The 18,926-nt window shown below is 36.3% G+C and overlaps 1 protein-coding gene across 1 annotated transcript in view; it reads left to right on the top strand.

The window, feature by feature from the left end:
- LRP1B (LDL receptor related protein 1B) overlaps positions 1-18,926 on the top strand; it is a 1,897,925-nt gene that overhangs the window by 594,649 nt on the left and 1,284,350 nt on the right. The gene's annotated exons all lie outside the window — the stretch shown is intronic.

Below are 18,926 nucleotides of genomic sequence, written 5' to 3'. Positions count from 1 at the left end.
TACTCAATAAATATTGGTTAGATTTTAAAAATTGTTTTATTTTTAGTTACATGTATAATTGTGGCTAAATAATTTGACAATACTTGGTTTCAATGTCACCACTGCTTCTGAGCATTTAATGACTTCCTCTGATCAATCTGGTTGCTACAGTTTCTGTGCCCCACCAGCTCCTTGTTTGTACTTAAAAAGAAATTTGTAACGGTATTTGTTTATATATATTTCCTCCAATAGACTGTAACCTTTTTTAGGAGAGAAAGTGTGTGCATCTATATCTGTATATCTGTACATCAGGCATTCTGTCCATTTCCAGTCCTTCATACAGTGCATCACAACTAGTGGAAGTTGAACGTCTGGGCATCTTCCCCTTTGGGACTTTGTCTTCATTCTGGGACAGTCACTACCAACAGATGGTGCTATTAGGTTACAAAGTTCCCAAGAACGAAGCTCTCTATGCATTAAATTCACCTGAAGAACTTGATACACCACACATTCTTTGGTCTTACCCCTAAAGATTCTGATTCAGTAATTTGGGAGTGACTCAAGAATTTGCGTTCCTAACGAGCACAATGATGCAGGTGCTGCAGGTTTGTGGACCACAGTTTGTTAGCACTAATGTAGACCACTAATTTTAAAGGAACAAAAGACGATTCAATCAGTCATTTTTTGAACTAAATGAAATCTAGGTGGGTATATGTGAGAATATGTATACATGTTGGCCTCTTAGAAAGATTATAGGTTATAGAAACATATCATTAAAAAAATTTAAAATCCATAAGCAAGCTATTTTGAGATTTCTTTGAGTTACAGTGTTCCTGCTATTATCCACATTATTTGTCTCAATCCAAGTATATCTTTCCTTTCATATCTGAGTGGTATAAAGTTATCGTAAAAATATACTCTCTAATCCTCCACTTCATTCTTCAAGAAAACAATTAACAGTTTATTTTTTACAGAAGTGTTCTATCATATATATATATAACTGATGTATTTCTTGACACAAATAGGATCTGTAATTTTCTTACCACACTTAGGATATCCTGAATATCTTTCTATATCAGTATTTGAAAACCTTCTGAATAAATTTAATCAGTTTTGTTCATGATTCCTGTCATATAACAACTATTGTACAACGCTGCCAAATGTAAGACATAACTCTAGATATGAGGAAAGCCATATAGCAAGATATATGCTTTTCTTATTGAATCAGTCAATTCCTTCCTTCCTCCCTCCCTCGCTCCCTCCCTTCCTCCCTATCTCCTTTCCTTCTAGGATAAACTTATTGAGTGCCTACCCTATGCCAGGCACTGTATTAGGCACTGTGAATACAGTATGAATGAGCTATGAACTCTGCCTTCAAGACTGCAGTGCAAATAAAAAAATGTAAAACAAAAATAGTGCAGAGTGTGATAAATGTATAGCTAGGTGCAAGATATTTTAGAATTGTTACCTCCACTTCAGAGGTAAAGGAATTCTGCCCAGAAGAAAAGTTTCTTGAGATTGCACTTGGAGGTCAAGCCAGAAGCCCCTGCTGTTTCTACATGGGAACCCAGGGAGGACAGTGATAAACTCCTATTGGAGTGTTGGGGAAAGTTTTAAAGGGAGTATTACATTTGAGCTGGGCCTTAAAGGAGAAGCAGAATTTAACTGGATTAATAAGGTATAAATACATTACACACGGAAAAATAAAGATATATTACTGTCATGCTAAGGAGTTCTATAATTCTAGAGTTTACTTTTAGGAAGAAGACCAGAAATACAAGCAGAGGCCAGGTTATAAAGAATATTGAACATCACAATGACAAGTTTGGGTTTTATCCTAGGGTCTATTTCAAGCAGGGAAGAGACATGCCTGTTTGTTGGTTTGTTTTCTCCGAAGGGTTATTCTTTCAACTGTGTAGACAATGGACTGGAGTTAGAAGCACTTGGAAGAATAGAGGTAGTTTTTGTAGAGAGATGTTTTTATAATAGAAGCGAGAGATTTTGAGGGCAGAAATTAGACAAAAAAACTCTACAAATGTATGTGTGGTGTATGTCTTCCTCCCTAACTGATGCCTACTGCCTAACACATTTCTTGTCACTTAGTAGGTCCTCAGGAGATATTAGTTGACTAAAGTAACAGTGAGTTTCTGGTTGAATTTTGAGCAACAAAGTTACTTGATTTGATAGTAGAAGAAGGTTTGAATGGGAAGAGAATGCATTTGGTTTTGTCATGCTAAGGAGTGTGTGCAGTATCTATGTGTTATGAAGGTAGAGATGCGCTTAGCTTGGGCCATTCCTTTTACTTGACAAGCTTCTGAGTCTCACAGCTTCTCCTCTCTTTCGGGCTATTTTTATTTTTATTTTTTAAATGATATACACAGAATATTCTGTCTGAAGCCTTGGGATGATTTCTTACTAACATGGCTCAGTGTGAATGCTACTCTACTATTATTACTTCTTTGTTTATCTAGGGAGACATGGCTCAATATAAAACCATTGGGTCTAATCATTTGTTGTGTATGTAAAGTTCGCCTTAGACCCACCCATTCTCATCAAAAGTAGAACTGCTTTCTTGTCAGAAAGTTGGCTTTTGAAGACCTAGCCTGTGTCTCAATAGAAATTGTTTTTAAAGATAGTTTTTTAAAGGTAAACATAATAACCTGCTCGAAAATGAACATGGTGAAGCAATGTTAAAATAGCAGCATGAATTGTTCCTCAACTATACCGTCCTGTTTATGTAGATGTTTGCCTGTTGACTGAGAATAAATTTGGGATAATTTGTCTAGTATGCACATATGGCTAAGTATTCTTGTATATTTAAAAGAGAGTTAATGGAGATACCCGGGAGACTATTCTCTTTATTTCCTTTCCTTCCGCACACCTCTTCTCTTTGATACTGATATTTTAATACTTAATTTCTCATGAAAGCAGCCACTCTCAAGGTTTTATTCATAACCCTTTGCTTGCAACTCGAACACTTATAAACCAGCATTATGTTTCTTAAAATTGATACTGATCTTAGAAAATGCCCTCTTCCTCATCTCTTATTCTGCATCAACTTGGATGTTATCAATTAGAGGCAGCAGTCTCCATTGGAAAGTAGACAGCCATTGTCTTTGGGAATTAGTCCACATTAACAGTCCTCATACTATGAAGTGCATTCGTTGACACTAGAATCTAACACTAGACAGAAAAGCCTGACACTTTCCAAGTGAAGTTATAACCCTTTTCCTCTTTCCCTTTCCCCAGCTACCTCTCCATATTGTTTCTTCTACATGTTTATCTTACTCTGGTCTTCTTTCAATGTTTCTCATATAACAGAATTTTTGAATCCCCGTATTATCCAAGTATTCTTATATGTTCCAACATATCAGTGTTCTTTTAAAAGATGGTACCATGGAATCAGAGGCTTTCTTATTTTTTTCCAAATAGTGATGCTCCCCAATAATCCCAGCAGAATTGTTTTCTTTATTGGTTTCGTACACGTTAGGAATCTTAGACCACATTTTCCCCATAATCCCACCGTACATTTTTCCCCCAAGCCAGTTAACTGCTTGAATTTTCTCAAGAACATTTGTTTAATACAAAGGGAATTTCCAAACTTCTATCAATAATATCATACATTTGCTATGTTATGAGGCTGTGAGTCTCCTATCACTAGCAGTGCTAAAGCAGGGATATACATCAGATAACTCATGGAAGAATCTTGCTTAGCTGGGAGTTAGTCCAAATAGATACCTTTAATTCTCTTTATGGTCATATCTACCATAATTATACTATTACTTAAAATAGATTTGGAGTCTATGAGTTGTTTTAAACATGTTGCCAAACTGTAGTAGATTCATAGAAAGTTGCTCTGTTTTAATACTCACAATGAGAGTTCATTATTATGTCACTCAGTGGTGCTGGAGTGCTAGACCTTTGGGTTACAAAAATTAAAATGCTTGGGAATGAAGTAATTGACATTTTTTACTAGAAATAATCTCATCACACCAATATAGGTTTTAAGTACAATTTGGAGAAATAAAAAATAATTTTGTCCTTGAGTCTAATTAGTTTCCTTGATACCAATGATGCTGCATTTTTCTAAAAGAAATGAATGATAGGAACATAGTTATCCTGGCATAATAGGTTTCTAATGAATTACTGATATTCATATAAAAAAGAAAGACTTTGCATTTTAAAAAGTTTTTGTATTAAATATCACACTGTGATTAGTCTCACAATTGTTACAAAATACACTGGAACCCCAGTTGGTGCTAATAGTCAAATAATAAGCTATTTAGGGAGTAGAGGCATCTTAATTTTAAGTACTTGTTAATTATTTACAATGCACAAATTCCATAATAAAAAAGAAATCCTGAGGAATATTCCTGAACACCAAATTAGCTGTGGAAAATAATGGGATATTATTGTTATTAAGTGAGAGCATTAGGATCCATTAATCCACACATAAAATAACTGGTGTCTTCCACAGGACTGTCATTTTCACTTAAGTATTTTTAACAGGGTCAAATTTGGAGAGCCAATGTGGGGTGCAGGAGTTGCTTTAAGGTAAAAGCCACTCCTTTCCACACATTTGCATGCTATGTAGCCAGTTATAATAATGGTCCAGTTTAGGTTTGAATATATTCCAAGGAAGGTAATACAGACCCTTTGCTTTGTTATTTTGCCAAAATTGTTTAACCAGTAAATTTTAATTTTGCTGATTGGGGGCTATTGATAAAAACTCTTAATAAAGAAGTCAATAAAAATTCATTTAACTGAATGAGAATTTTGGTGTAACCTTGGATGGCATTTATTAATTTCTATAATGGTTAATCAAGAGCTAAATTCAGTTCATAATAACATCATTCCCTGATAAATTTTAGAAATAGAGGGCTTGAAGAAGCTCTTTTTTTAATGTTTAATGAATAACCTTGGCCTATTGTAAAATATATTTAAAAAAACAAACTAAAAAGTTCTATTAATATGTGTTATATATACGTTTATTTTTCTTTCATTTATCACAATTATTTTATTTCAATTATCACAATTGTTAGCTACAGTGTCCAACTACACCCTTATTAACAAGAAATACACGTCTATGTAATATTTATATAATCTTTGCACATAGTTACTAAGGTTGCAAACCATAATAACTTATTTCCTATTTCTAGCACAGAAGCTTTAAAATAATATAAAAATATCTTGTAATATCCTTCTTAGTAAAATTTAGTTATTCAGTATGTGTGTTTCATACTGATAGGATGTAAATTTTATTGTATCTACTCAGATTATATGTAAATAAATAATGTTTTCTCCTGGTAAAATTACATTCCAAGAAGATAAATTAATAAAATATGGCATACAACAAATCATCCTTTCAAAGCACTTTAAGTGCGAAAAGTGGGTGAGGACTTGTTCTGGAATTTGAAGGAATGGGTGAATTCAGGAAAACATTGGGGAAGGTAGATTGTACATTCTTATTTTACTGGTATAAGCAATTATTTAAATTAAAATTGCTTCTGTTTAAGTATCAAGAGGCTTAGAAAAAAATTAGAAAGCAATCTAGAAAATGTAGAAGAGAGGTAGGATGTTTATTAATAAGAAAATTAGGGAGATGAAGAGGTTGAAGGAATATCCAAAGATATCTATGTTGAAGGGTAATTTGAAGCTTTCTGATAATGCAAAGACATTAATTCTAATTCTAGATTCATTTTACGTTACATTATAGTACTTTTTGATAACCACTCTCTATAAGTTATTGTGAGACATTCAAAAATAAATTTGCATTGGACACTTTTTTTTCCTAGAGGAGCTAAAATTCTGTTTACAAATGGCAATGATTCTACGTATTGTAGAATGAGAAGAATTTAAAACTCTATACAAATAACTTATTCCAGGAACTGAAGGTGAGAAAAGTTCACTTCCAAATAGAATTTTAAGAAAGTTAAAAAGAGCAGGTTTATAAAATTCACCTTCTTTGTGCTTTTTCTTATTATAAAGGTAACATATGACTATTGAAAAAAAGTTGTAAAACATTGATAAGCCAAAACCAGTAAGTTAAAACTGTCTGTAATCTCCCTACTTGGAGATGACTTAGGCAAGAGTTTGAGAGTTAGGGATGAATGAGAAGTTTCAATTGAAGCCAAACATAAAATGCACGTAAAGTAGTAAATGACAAAATATATGTATGAGGATTGTTTTATGTAAGTTCTAACTTAAATTTCTACATTTGAATGCAGTGTTTTTTTGTTTTTATTTTTGTTTTTTTATTTTATTTTATTTTTTCTGAGACAGAGTCTTGCTCTGTCACCTAGACTGGAGTGCAATGGCACAATCTTGGCTTACTGCAACCTCCACCTCCCAGGTTCAAGCAATTTTCCTGCCTCAGCCTCCTGAGTATCTGGGATTATGGGCATGCAACACCACGCCCAGCTAATTTTTGTATTCTTAGTAGAGATGGGGTTTCACCATGTTGGCCCGTCTGGTCTTGAACTCTTGACCTCATGATCCACCTGCCTCGGCCTCCCAAAGTGCTGGGATAACAGGCGTGAGCCACTGCTCCTGGCCCTGAATACAGTTTTGTATATTATAGGAAAGAGACTTGTTTTTGCTTTAAAAATAATAACGTATTCTTTCTGTTTTGTAATTCTCAAACCCTAGCTACTAAGGCTAGTTATAAGATTAAAGAAAACCAAGAGAATAAAAACATATAAAAAAGAGAAAGGCCAAACAAAAGATTCTTGCTAATGCTAAGGAAGTAACTAAAAAGAGAGACTGGTATCAGAAAATACCAGTCATTTGGGGCTGAACAAACATTATTTTCTTGGGAGTTTTTCCAAAGTAAGCTTTAATAATTATAATTACTGCCTTCTCTTAAGTGTATCATGGTAATGTGTTTACACTCTATTCCCCTATATGTTGCCTCAATCTGAATATTAGCTAACACTGAGGTGTTACTTTGTGCCAGATTCTATCCTAAAGGCCTTATGTGCAGTGTCTTATTTTATCCTCACAGTAACCTCATGAGGTTTACATTTATCATCCCCAATTTTGGGATGTGGATACTGAGAGTTGCTGCCCCAGATCTTATACCTTTCAATTAATAGAATTAAGATTGAACCTTTGTTGTCTAACTCCAAAACGTGTGCTCCTAACCGCATTACTATATGACTTCTCAATGAAACAGCTAATTTTATATAACATAATTTTCCATTGAATGTATTTCATTATATTTTTCTCAAGTACATGATTCAAAAACACATCATGACATCTGGTCTACTGCTATAGTAGATAACTATATATCTTTCCAACTGTATGCTGTCATTTTTTTTTTTTAACCAGCAATGTTTAAAAAGACACCAGATATTTCACACTTCAGGAGATTATGTTGCATTATTTTAAAGTCTAGGTAGCAAATTCTAACATCTTAGGACATGCAATGAGAAAACATCTTTTTGTTGACACAAGCAACCACATAAATACTGGATGTCTTATTATTCAGCCATACCATATGCACTGTCATTAAGCAGGATTTATACATACACCCATCTAATAAAGGCTCCTTGCTGGTACCGAAACAAAATGATTTGCTAAATCAGCACAGTAATATGGATTAACAATCAGGCAGAAGAAGTCTTGGGTCATGTACCAAAAAAAAATCCTACCCAAGGTCAAAGATCTTTATTGGAAGTACTGAGCTGAAAGTTTTCAGTGAATTTTGTTGTCTCAGCAGAACACTAACAATGAACAAAAGGCAAAAAACCTCAAAGGTCAGCATGTCTTTTGGGTAGCTAGCAAGCAAGTAAGCATTTCCAAAGCAAGATAAATGGCTGCAAAGCATGACCCTATGTAATCCACATCTAATTCACCACTATGCCTAAGTGCCTTTGCACATGCTTCTGGAAACATAGCCCCTTTCATTTTGTCTATCTGTTCAATTCACAGTCATCCTCCAGTTGCAGTGACAAAATGATAAGGATGACAAAGACTGCAACAGTAATGACAGCAAACTTTTTTGAGCACTAATTGAGATGCTTTCAAAGGAACGTGTCATTGAAATCTCATAATACCCTTCAAGTTGCATATTATTTATAAAATCTGTTGTATAGATGAGGCAATTGACTTTAGGAAAGGTAAAATAACTTTATCTAAAGCTACATAGCTAATAAGTGCCACAGCTAGGTTTTAAATGCAGGGCTCCTCTGAGTAACTTTGAAGCTCTTGCTCTTTTGTGTATATTCAAGACATACAGCAAATATCTTCTCTATAGTCTTCCTCATTCCTTTCTCCAAGTCTCCGCCACTCTCATCCAGCAGAGCTAGGTAGTCCTCCCCTCTTTATGCTCACAGTTCCTCAAACATACCGATTTTGAAAAAATATATATGAAGATGAAACATTCCATTTCTTTTCTTTCTACTAGACAATAAGGCCCACCTTTTATCTTTGTATCCACACTTACTATAATAAATTAAATAGATAATGGATTAGAGATTAATTAGACCAAAGGAATCAAAGAAGACATTAAAAATAAGGGACCACTGAGAAGAGTATGAAAGTACAGGTACATGGAAGGTGAGGTAGAGGATGAGAAAAAGCATGCCTGCTGCATGGAACACATGAACCAAAGCACAGACATAAGAGTCTATTGTCCTTGAAAAATGCTGAGTAGTTTTTGATGATTGGCGTGAAAAGTAGACTGGTGAAAGTGGGAATCCTAACAGTGACAGCTAGAGAAGTACCTTAGACCAGCTTGTAAAACAGTTTACATGTCAGGCTAAAGAATTAGGACATCACTGGGTTGGCAGCAGGACTGTCAAAGAGTTTTGTACTGGAAAAAGGCATGTCCAGATAATTGTTTTTAAAAGACTACCTTTGCTTGCAGGAGGAAGGAATGAATTAAAGCAAATTGGGAAGCCAATTATCAGACTGCTGCAAGAGCTTTTAAAAATAGAAGCAGGGAACTGGAACCAAAGCATTGGAAATGAGAATGTAAGGATGATATTGATCTGACAGACATTAGAGGTGAAAGCACATGTAAGGAGAAGAATGCATTTATATGTTTCTGTGATATCTTGGCCCGTGCTGGAAAATGAGACTACTGATCAAAAACATTGAGAGAAGAGCCAGTTTGAGAGATAGAGTACAGTTTTAGGTACATTTGGTTTATGCTACTTGTTGGACAACCATGTTTACCTAGGACAGTATTGGAAATTCCAGCTTAGACAAAAAAAGGATGTTAAAACTGAAGATTTCCATTTGGGAACCATTAGGAAAAAGGGATGCTGGAACTTTGGACATCAATGAGCAATCCTAAGTAAAGAAGAAAGCAGAATCTACAAGCCAATGTAAAAGAATGCTTCGTTTGGGAGGAAAGAAGCCAGTGAAAGAAGCAGAATAATTGGAGAAATAAGAGAATCTGAAGAGAACAGTGTTGGATATGTTGAAGGAGCAGGAAGTTTCTAACTAGCCTGGATGTCAGCAGTGTCAGATGCCAAAGATGGTTTAAGGAGGATGAAGATGAAAAGAGGATTGTTAAATTTGGTGCTACAGACCACAGTGCTAATTTTCAAAAGTAAAATTTGAGCTTAAGAAAGGGAATCTTTTCTTCTTCCTCATTCATTATTGATATGTCTGGTGAATGATATGTAATTCCTCACACAAGTTGGTACTCAATACATGTTTAGGTTGGCTGAATAAATTTGGTTTGAAGACACTGAATAAGAGTAGCAGACAAAAGATCCTTAGAAGCGGAAGAAATTGGTGGAACAACAGATGAATAGAGGAGATGAGAAGATGGGACCCATGATGTAGCTAGAGCAGGTGAGTAGGAAAGAGGAAAAAATACTTCTGAGGGGAGGCACTGTGCTTAGGATCAGCAATTAGATACCCCGAGTTTCAATTCTGCTTGCCCACTTACTAGCTTTGTGACCATGAGCAAATTATTCCAACTGTTTGAACATGAGTTACTTCATCTGTAAAATGGTACCTACATGCCTCCCCCAGCAGAGGGTTGTCAAGGTGAGGTTAACTGAGTGATTCTATCGGAAGTGGGTTCAGCTGCAAGTGACCAAAAACTTGATGATCGTGGCATGCTCATAATAAGAAGTGTGAACTTGGCAGATTCTGGTTTAATTGTGTCAAGGTCAGTGTAGAGTAGAACTTACCTTGGTTTGGGGGCTGAAGTGGTAGATCTAGGAGGAGGTGAAGGGAAGCATCACCAAGATCAATGTGGATAAACTGTATTCATTTTCTGTTGCTACTGTTACAAATTATCAGAAATTTAATGGCTTATATCACACAAGTATGTAATTTTACCCTTTGCTAAGTCAGAAGTTCAACAAGTGTCTCACTAGTCTAAAATCAAGGTGCTAGCAGGGCTGTGTTTCTTTATGGAGCATGTAGGGGAAAATCTGTTTCCTTTCCTATTCTAGCTTTTGGAAGCTGCTCTCATTCCTTCTCTTGTGGTCTTTTTGTCTTCAAAGTCATCAATGCCACATCTCTCTAAAATTCTTGCATTGCCATGTCTCTTTATTGTCACAACTGGGAGAGGTTTTTCATTTGATTTATTATTATTATTATTTAGAGATGGACTCTCACTATATTGTCCAGGCTTGTCTCAAACTGCTGGGCTCAAGCAATTCTCCCACTTTAGCCTCCTGAAGCGCTGTGATTACAGTCATGAGCTACCACGCCTGGCTGCTTTTTGCTTTAAAGGATTCATGTGATTGCACTGGGCCCACATGGATAATCCAGAATTATCTTCTAATCTCAAGGTTCTTAGCTTTACTCTCATCTGTAAAGTTCCTTTTGCCATGTAAGGTAACATATCCACAGGTTCCAGGCATTAAGACATGGACATCTTTGAAGGCTCATTATTTTGCCTACCACACAAACCATGGGCCAAACTGTGTAAGGAAGGAGACAAGCCTAATAAGACATAATGGAAAACAACAATGTGGAAGGGCTTAGAAACTAGAGGTCCTAATCATGAGACAGAGAAGGTTCATTTGACCATGAGTAAATATGTGAGATGGGCTATAGGAAGATTGCCATTGGAAGAATTTCTAATCACTGTGGTTCAAGAAGGCAATGCATTTGATATGTAGTATTATAGTTTTTTATTCTTAATGCAAAACTGCTTCTTCTTGGCTTCGTGAATCTTGACAAGTTATTTGATCTCTCTGATGCTTTGTGTCCTCACTTGTAGAAAGAGGACACCAGTACCAACCTCATATGATTGTTGTGCAAATTAAGGGAGATAATAAATTTAAACACTTAACAGGGAATGATATGGTTTGGCTCTGTGTCCCCACTCAAATCTCATCTTGTAGCTCCCATAATTTCGACTTGTTGTGGGAGGGACCCAGTGGGAGATGACTGAATCATGGAGGTGGGTCTTTCCCATGCTGCTGTCATGACAGTGAATGGGTCTCACGAGATCTGATGGTTTTAAAAACTGGAGTTTCTCTGCACAAGCTCTCTCCCTTTGACTACTGCCATCCACTTAAGACGTGTCTTGCTCCTCATTGCCTTTAACCTTCCACCATGAGGCCTCCCCAGCCACGCAGAACTATAAGTCCAACAAACTTCTTTCTTTTGTAAATTGCTGAGTCTTGGGTATGTCTTTATCTGCAGCTTGAAAATGGACTAATACAGTAAATTGGTACCAGTAGAGTAGGATGCTACTGAAAAGACTCCTGAAAATGTGGAGGTGACTTTGAAACTGGGTAACATGCAGAGGTTGGAACAGTTTGGAGGGCTCAGAAGAGGGCAGGAAAATGTGGGGAAGTTTGGAACTTCCCTAGAGACATGTGGAATGGCTTTGCCCAAAATGCTGATAGCAATATGGACAAAAAAGTCCAGGCTGAGGTGGTCTCAGATGGAAACAAGGAACTTGTTAGGAACTGGAGCAAAGGTGACTCTTTTTGTGTTTTAGCCAACATAGCAAAGAGAATGGTGGCATTTCGCCTCTCCCGTAGAGATTTGTGGAACTTTGAGCTTGAGAGAGATGATTTAGGGTATCTGGCAGAAGAAATTTCTAAGCAGCAAAACATCCAAGAGGTGACTTGGGTGCTATTAAAAGCACTCAGTTTTATAAGGAAACCAGAGCATAAAAGTTCAGAAACTTTGCAGCCTAATAATTCAATAGAATAGAAAATCCCATTTTCTGAGGAGAAATTCAAGCCAGCTGTAGAAATTTGCATAAGTAATGAGAATCCGAATGTTAATCCCCAAGACAATGGAAAAAATGTCTCCAGGGCATGTCAGAGGTCCTCATGGCAATGCCTCGTATCAAAGGCCTGGAAGTTTAGGAGGAAAAAAATGGTTTTGTGGGCCTGGCCCAGGGTCCCTCTGCTGTTGCAGTCTAGGAACTTGTTGCCCTGTGTCCCAGCTGCTCCAGCCATGACGAAAGGGGGCCAAGGTACAGCTCAGGCCTCTGTTGCTTCAGAGAGTGCAAACTCCAAGCATTGGCAGCTTCCATGTGGTGTTGAGCCTGAAGGTGCACGGAAATCAAGAATTGAAGTTTGAGAACCTCTGCCTAGATTTCAGAAGATGAATGGACACGCCTGGATGCCCAGGCAGAAGTTTGCTGAAGGGGCGGGCCCTCATGGAGAACCTCTGCTAGGGCAGTGTGGAAGGGAAATATGGGGATGAGGACCCCACAAAGAGTCCCTACTGGGGCACCACTTAGATGAGCTGTGAGAGGAGGGCCACTGTCTGCCATACCCCAGAATAGTAGATCCACCAACAGTTTGCACTGTACGCCTGGAAAAACCACAGACACTCAATGCCAGCCCATGAAAGCAGCTGGGAAGGAGGCTGTACCCTGCAAAGACACAGGAGCAGAGTTGCCCAAGACCATGGGAATCCACCTGTTGCATCAGCATGACTTGGAGGTGAGACACAGAGTCAAAGGAGATCATTTTGGAGCTTTAAGATTTGACTTTCCCACTGGTTTTGGACTTCCATGGGGCCTGTAGTCCCTTTGTTTTGTCCAGTTTCTCCATTTGGAGCAGCTGTATTTACCCAACACCTGTATCCCCATTGTATTTAGGAAGTGACTAACTTACTTTTAATTTTATAGGCTCATTGGTGGAAGGGACTTGCCTTGTCTCAGATGAGACATTGGACTCTGGACTTTTGAGTTAATGCTGAGATGAGTTAAGACTTTGTGGGACTGTTGGGAAGGTATGATTGGTTTTGAAATATGAGAACATGAGATTTGGGAGGGCCCAGGGGTGGAATTATATGATTTGGCTGTGTCCCCACCCAAATCTCATTATGAATTGTAACTCCCACAATTCCCATGTGTTGTGGGAGGAACCCAGTGGGAGGTGATTGAATTATGGGAGTGGATCTTTACTGTGCTGTTGTCATGATAGTGAATGACTCTTATGAGATCTGATGGTTTTAAACACAGGGATTTCCCTGCATAAGTTCTCTTTGCCTCCTGCCACCTATGTAAGATGTGACTTGTTCCTCCTTGGCTTTTGCCATGATTGTGAGGCCTCCCCAGCCATGTGAAACTGTAAGTCCAATAAACCTCTCTCTTTTGTAAATTGCCCAGTCTCAGGTATGTCTTTATCAGCAGTGTGAAAATGAACTAATACAGGGCACTAGACAATAAAGATTTGACATTATTCATTGCTAATTTTAAGTTGTGGAGAATAAGTATAGAAAATGGTACTTTAAAAAACTGAGTGGTAGCTGGGCATGCTGGCTCACACTAAAAATCCCAGCATTTTGGGAGGCCAAGCCAGAAGGATAGCTTGAGCCCAGGAGTTTGAGACCAGCCTGGGAAACATGGTGAAACACTGCCTCTACCAAAAATACAAAAATTAGCTGGGAGTGATGGTGCACATTTGTAGTCCCAGCTGCCCTGGAGGCTGAGGTGGGAGGATTGCTTGAGCCCAGGTGGTCAAAACTGCAGTCAACTGTGATCATCCCACTGCACTCCAGCCCCAGTGACAATGTGAGACCCTGTCTCAAAAAATAAGAAATAAAAAAATAAGAAAACTGAGTGGTGCTGGATCTCACAGGAAGATGAAAGCATGTGGAGAAGTCTGTCTTTATAAGAGTGGTAAACTTCTCTCTGGGTGCAGCGGCTCACACCTATAATCCTAGCAGTTTGGGAGGCCAAGGTGGGAGGATCACTTGAGGCCAGGCATTCAAGACCTGACTGCACAACATAGTGAGACACACCTCCTCTAAAAAAGAAGAAAGAGAAGGAGAAGGAGAAGGAGAAAAGAAGAAGAAAAGGAGTGGTAAATTTTTTAAGAGAAGACTTTCTTTAAAGTGATTTAAAGTGATAATTTAAATTATAGCCTTTGTAATTGAAATTATGATGACCAGACCTATTTCATACCCTAAACAGGATCTTCCTGCTAGATCTTCCATGATCTTAGAATAACCTAAACTAAGACAACAACTGCTCTGATCATATTTCTAGAGAATCAGTGGAAACATGGGGTAAGACCACGAAAAATTAACAATGCTCTGGTTCAAACATGATTCAAGTAGAGATTTTTAGAAAATTGTTATCAACTCCAAAATTTTAGTAACTCTTAATTAACTCTTCCAATTCATCTCCTTTATCTCCATAGTGTTAAGATTGGAGAGAATGGGAGAAAGGAAAAGAGCTGTGAGGAGAATCAGTGTATTTTGCCTCATTACCCTATGTCCCATGAGACCTTGCACCATGGACTTCCCTCCTCTCAATATTCCTGGAAGGCCATGTCTTCTTCTTGCCCTTGATGAACACTCAAAATTACTGTGCTTCATGTTCAAGAAGTTTTTGTTTATCTGTGTGTTTTTTTTTTTTTTTTTTTCTTTTTTTTTTTAGAGACAGGATCTTGCTCTTCCATCCAGGGTGAAGTGCAGTGGTGTGATTGTAGTTCACTCTAACCTTGAATCCCTCGGCTCAAGCAATCCTTCTGCTTCAGTCTTTTCAGTAGCTAGGATTACAGATGTGTGCCACCATACCCAGCTTGTGTTTGTTTTTAAGGAAAGAAAATTATATGGTATAACATTTGTTATTATTATGTTTTAGACAGAGTCGCTTTGTCACCCAGGCTGGAGTGCAGTGACACAACCTCAGTTCACTGCAACCTCAGCCTCCTAGGCTGAAGCAATCCTCCTGCCTCAGCCTCCTGAGAAGCTGAGACTACAGGTGTACACTATCATACCTCACTATTTTTTTTTTTTTTTTTTTTTTTTTTTTTTTTTGGTAGAGACAGCGTTTCAGGATATTGCCTAGGTTGGTCTCAAAACTTCTGTGCTCAAGTGATCTCCAGCCTTGGCCTCCCAAAGTGCTGAGACTATAGGCGTGAGCCACCATGATTGGCCTGGTATAACATTTAAGTGTTCAAAAGGGTTTGCAGTGAAAATTAAGATTATCTGCAAATTCTTCCTGACTACACAGATTCCTCTCCAAGAGACAACCAATTTTACCAGGTTCTTTTATTTGCTTACAGTGATATTTAGGGTATATGGGTAATAAATGTATATAGTTTTGACTCAAAATATTGTCACGTTGTTCTGTACCTTACTCTTTTCACTTAATGAGATAGTTTGGGAACCTTTCGCTATCAGTCCATAAAGAACTACCTTAATCTTTTTTAATACCTGAATACCATATGGAACTTTTAACCTTTTCTATGTAAGTTCTTATTTTCAATAGGACTGCAAATAGGCACTAAAAGAAAGTAAAGCTAGTTTAACAGAACTATTCTAACTCTATTAGTAGGAAGGAATAGAAAAAAAGGTCATCCACACTTGCCTATCTTAAAAATGAGAGAAAGAGAGTAGAGTTTGAAAATGTTCTGCCTCCTCCTAATTCACTGCTAATTCTATTTTAATACCAGACCTTTACATGATTAACTGTGTTATATTCCACATTATCCTGCAATACGTGGAGGCTCTAATTTTTGCAATGTCTTTTTATTTAGGAAAAAGGTCAGATGAAAAATCAAGGCATACAACTTTCTATATCAGAAGTATGGTAGAAATCCATTACTATAAAGATAAATATAATATTTCAGAAAGTCATGGTATTAATTTGCTTAAACATTACATGAAAAGAAGCAACGTCGCATATTTTTAGCCACACAATCTTATGTTCAATATAATAAAATATTTGAATAGGTATCTTTAATATTCTTTCTGAATATGAAAATTTAATAGGATGGGAAAGTTGACATTAAAAATCATAGAAGGCTTATAATGTCCCAAAAATCTGTCCTAATTCTTTTAGTTGAATTATTGTATTTAATCTTAAAAATAATGTTGGAAGAGTGATATTAGTATATTTATTTTACATAGAAAGATACCAATGGAGAGATGTTAAGTAACTTGTTCAAATCTGCAAAGCTTGCAGTTGTTCAAATCTGCAAAGGTGTAAGAACATGTTCACCTAGTCATAAATCCTATGCTTTATGTCTGTTTTATTCACCATCATTTCATATATGTTTATCACAAAAAAAGAATAGAACATTACATAATTTGAAATAAAATATTGCAGGAATAAACTTTTAGGGTTGTCTCAATGCCAAAAAAGCAAAGCTATTAGAAACGTACCATGATGCCTGCCATAACTTCCAGAAAATTTCCAGAGACTTTTCCTCCTACAGCAGATATTATATAATATATATTTAGCAATTTGCAGATTTCTAGTTTTCCTCACATGAGAACTTCTTTGAAATGCTTTAAAACACATAAAAAATAATAATGCAGAGTAGAATGAACTTACATTAGACTATTTCTAAGTATCTATTTGTATATTCTATTAGATTACATTTTTAAGAGTATTGTATACATTTATTTATTTTAGCCAGAGACAAACTCCAAGTTAACTCTACCTTACAGATTGCAAAGAATAACAAGTTGATCTTGTTTGAATTCTAACACTCGCAACATGTGTATTATTGAATACATGGGACTGAGAATTAAAATTGAACTATAAGGACAGTGCTCAATCTGTATGTGTGAATGTTCATAGCAAAAGGGGACAAAAGAGATGAAATTTGACATGATATTTTCACCAAATGACAAACATTTCATGAACCTGCTGGACATAGGATTTGGTGGTAGTTACTATGAATATGAAGAGTTTAGATTAAACAGATCTTTCTAAATTACTGTTTTTTAAGACTTAGCTCAAATGTCATCTTACTTGACAGCTACAAGCAGAATAATTTCATCTGTCTTATTCTTCCAAAGCATATTTAAAACTGAAACATAAATCTGATCTCATGTCTGTCTCAACAAAAGATGAATTTCTGGATGGCAGAGTCCACTTTCTTGATTATGCCTCTATTCAAATATAGTAAAACACCTGGAACCTCTACTGGAAATGTTTGTTGAAGAAATTGACATTGTTTGAATTTTAATAATTCCTCCATAACTTGTTGCCTTTCTTTTAGTACTTAAGGAGTAAGTAGACTTGCTATTCATGCTTTATAAAGAAAAGGTCCTTGTTTGGAGGGAAGAGTTTGACTTAAATGATATCTTTTGGAGTATGAAAGTACTATTTTGGATGTTGATTTTTTTGATGTTATATATTTTTAGCAGCTATATAGCATGTCCTGCATACATTTTCATTTTATGTCAACTAACAGGGTTTTCTTTAATATTTATTTGTGCAAACTAAAATTGTAGAGCATGCTTCACCACTATTCACATGGCATTTTAATATTGCTTTAATAAGAGTAGTACTGGCAGTTTATGAGCACAGGAGACATTAACACAGGAAATCTGGAAAAAGTATAAGGAACCCAGGTAAATGTATTTCAGTGATCCTAAAATAGCACAAGTTCATCATAACAATGTGGTACTTATTGTAATAATGTTTTGTCTCACCTTTTAAGACCTTAACTAAACCATTTGTTATACAGGTTAGAAATTCCAAATTACTACTAACTAAATCAGAAGCCAAGCACCATTTTACAATCAAGTTGCCCTTCAAAAAAGTCAAGAGCATCTCAAAAACGAAAGTCTTTGGCTTTCTATGAGTCTCGAAGCACTGTTCTTCAATTCTACTGTCATTAAAATTGTGCTCTTCAAAATTCAAAAATTTAAATTGGCGAAATATTAAACATTCTTGAATTTCTCTTTAAAACTTAAATTAGAATGCACACTCCAATACACTTATAAATGCATCTATTAATGATGACAATATTTGAAAGTCACCAGTATTGTATGTGTCAGTCAATATGAGTGTGTGATGTTTTTATGCTTTTTTTCCTTTTTTTAACAAAAACGACTTGCGTACTCCCTAATGTGTTAAATTCTCACATTGGCTTCTTTCTTCTTTAAGGTGTGAAGTAGTTTTAATTGTGTGACTTTAGGCATATTACTTAACGATTTTCAGTCTCAGTTTCTCCATCTACAGGAAAAGGAAATTAAGTGAAATAATATATGTGATAAATTGTTGATGGTAATTGATGGTCTATTAAGCACAGAACAAGATTTAAGTGACATTATCATGATTGGAGCAGCTTAGTTCAAGTTAGGGGCTATTGGAAACACCTATTTTTCCAAGATGCTTTTGATTTTAGTAATATACATTGTCTGGGTGAAAGGCTCTTTCTATTTAAATAATGCATTTGCCTAACCTAGGGCGTGGAAAACTAAATTTGACCTGTGACTTACTTTTGTAGGTCACATGCTCTTACATTTTTAAGTGCTTGAAAAAGGTCAAAAGATTTGTCACACATGATATTTTATAAAATTTAGATTTTATTATTCACAAATACAGTTTTATTGGGACAATACCTTGCTTATTTATTTTTATATAATCTATGGCTACTTTTACACTATCATGGTAGCATTGAATAGTTATAACAGAGAACATTCAGGTCTTCAAAGCCTAAAGTATTTGCTATCTGAATCTTTCAAGGAAGTTGTACAAACCGCTGGTCTAATCCTGCAACCGTCGATGGTTGTATATCCTTGAATTACGA

Source organism: Chlorocebus sabaeus, chromosome 10 (genome assembly GCF_047675955.1).
Source record: "Chlorocebus sabaeus isolate Y175 chromosome 10, mChlSab1.0.hap1, whole genome shotgun sequence".
Classification (NCBI taxonomy): Eukaryota; Metazoa; Chordata; class Mammalia; order Primates; family Cercopithecidae; genus Chlorocebus; species Chlorocebus sabaeus.
The sequence above is the reverse complement of the archived record's forward strand: the minus strand, read 5'-3'. Positions and strand labels throughout refer to the sequence as shown.